The sequence below is a fragment of the Aethalodelphis obliquidens genome, unplaced genomic scaffold, assembly GCF_003676395.1.
Source record: "Aethalodelphis obliquidens isolate GAN/ISIS:26980383/991018 unplaced genomic scaffold, ASM367639v1 scaffold68, whole genome shotgun sequence".
Classification (NCBI taxonomy): Eukaryota; Metazoa; Chordata; class Mammalia; order Artiodactyla; family Delphinidae; genus Aethalodelphis; species Aethalodelphis obliquidens.
Window position 1 is genome coordinate 5,644,809 of NW_020838012.1, and position 2,587 is coordinate 5,647,395.

General features: G+C 30.2%; 1 non-coding gene across 1 annotated transcript; it reads right to left on the reverse strand.

Moving 5' to 3' along the window:
• Positions 1 to 562: 562 nt before the first annotated feature.
• On the reverse strand, positions 563 to 669 carry LOC113611186 (U6 spliceosomal RNA). Its single transcript, XR_003429378.1, has one exon. It is a non-coding gene; the product is annotated as a U6 spliceosomal RNA (small nuclear RNA).
• Positions 670 to 2,587: the final 1,918 nt, after the last annotated feature.

Sequence of the window (2,587 nt, forward strand, 5' to 3'; positions counted from 1 at the left end):
AAGCACCATTTGTTGAATAGTTCATCTTTTTTTCCACTGATATATAATGCTTCTGCTGTCATACACAAACTTTTCATAGAGGGTGGATTTGCATCTGTTTTCCTTATTCAGTTTCATTGGTCTAATTATTTCTTACACAATTTTTGAAATGCTCTGTCTTTTGTCTTGAAATATAATAGAGACAACTTTTGTTCTTAAAAATGTCTTGACTATTATTGGCTCTATGTCATGTACATTTTAGGCAGCTTCTTTTCAAATTTTGTGAAAAACACTGCTTGAATTTTATTGGATTGCATTAAATTAGTAGAATGATTTTGAGAGATCCGAATTTATTAAATATTTTCATCTATAAACATTGTAGAAAATTCACCATTTGTTTAATTCAATAAATTTAAACAATTTTGTCCATGAGCTTCATGCTTATTTTTTTTTTAACATCTTTATTGGAGTGTAATTGCTTTACAATGGTGTGTTAGTTTCTGCTTTATAACAAAGTGAATCAGCTATATGTATACATATACACACATATATACATATCTCTCCATATCTTCTCCCTCTTACAAAAAATATGGAATGCTTCACGAATTTGCATGTCATGCTTGCACAGGGGCCATGCTAATCTTCACTTTATCATTCCAATTTTAGTATATGTGCTGCCGAAGTGACCACTTCATGCTTACCTTTTCTTGGGCTTATTATTTGATGACATATTTTTACTTATAAATTAGATTTCTTTAGTAGACTTTTTTTTTTAGAACTTTATAGATGTAGAGAAAAATTGAGATTTCACTGAGCACAGCATACCCAATTTCTAATATTATTAACATCTTACATTAGTTTGGTCAATTTGTTTCCATCAATAAATCAATATTAATACATTTTTATTAACTAAAGTCTGTATTCTCTTCAGATTCCTTACATCTTACCTAACAATTTTCTGTTCCAGGATTCCATCTGGGCACCGCATTCCATTAGTTTTCATGTCTCCTTAAGCATCTCTTGACTGTAACAGTTTCTCAGAATTTCTATGTTTTTCATGACCTTGACAGTTTTGAGTACTGAACAGGCAGTTTGTACAATGTTCCTCAATTTGGGTTTATTGTATATTTTTCTCATGGTTAGGCTAAGGTTTTCAGTGAGAATATCGTAGAGGTGAAACACACTTCTCATAGTGTAACAGGTTACATATTATCAAGATTACTTATCACTGATGATGTTTACTTTGGTCAGTTGACCAAGACTGTATTTTCCAGGTTTTTCTACAATGAATTTCTTTCTTTCTTTCTTTTTCCATACTTCACTCTTTTGAAGTATATCACTAAGCACCAATACCCCATTGTATACATACACCACATTTTGTTTATCCATTCATCAATCTATGAACATTTGTTCTGTTACCACTTTTTGACTATTGTGAATAATGGCTGCTATGTACATTGGTACACAAATTTGTTTTTATTTCCCTTGGGTATATACCTAGGAGTGCAAAGACTTCTTTATACATTTTCTGTATGTTTGAATTTTGAGGAACTGGCAGTCACTTTTTCCAAAGTGGCTGCATCATTTTACATTCCTATGAGAAGTCTATGAGTTTTCCAATTTCTTCATATCCTTGCCAACTTTTGTATTATTTATCTTTTTGATTTTATCAATCCCAGTGGATGTGAAGTGGTATCTCATAGTGGTTTTCATTTGCAAGTACCTAATAATTAATGCTGTTCAGCACTTTATGTGCTTATTAGCCATTTGTATATCTTTTGGAGAAATATTCACTCAGATTCTTCATCTATTTTTAACTTGGATTATCTGTCTTCTTATTATTGACTTAGAAGAATAATTTATATTATCAATGCAAGTTTCTTATGAGTTATTTATAAATATATTCTCCATTTTTCTAAGTTTCTTTTAACTTTGTTGATGGTATCCTTTGAAGCAGAAAAAAAAATAATTTTGATTAAGTCCAATTTATCTGCTTTTTGTTTTGTCCCTTTTGCTTTTAATGTTAGCCAAGAACATTTTGCCCAACCCACAAACTTGAAAATTAACTATTATATTTTCTTCTAAGACTTTTATAGTTTTAGCTTTTATAGTTTTAGCTTAGATCTATTATTCATTTTTAGCTCATTTTTTTGTATGTCAAGAGGAAGGGTCCAACTTTATTTATTTGTATGTGAATAACCAATTGTCCCAGCACTGTTTGTTGAAAAGACTATTCTTTCTGATTGAATTGTCTTGGGACTCTTGTCAAAATTCAACTGACCATTAATATAAGAGTTTATTTCTGAACTCCCAGTTCTATTTGATCAATTTATCTATCTATCTATCTATCTATCCCTCCTATCCCATTACCACACATTCTTGATGACTGTAGCTTTATTGTAAGTTTTCAAATTGAGAATTGTGAATCCTTCAACTTCATTCTTTTTCAGTATCCTTTATCTTTTTAAAGATTCTTTTGCATTTCCCTATGAGTTTTAGATCAGCTTGGCAACTTCTGCAATAAAAGCTTGCTAAGATTTTGATAGAAATTGAATTAACTTTATAGATCAATTTGGGGCATATTGCTATCTTAATAATATTAAGTTTT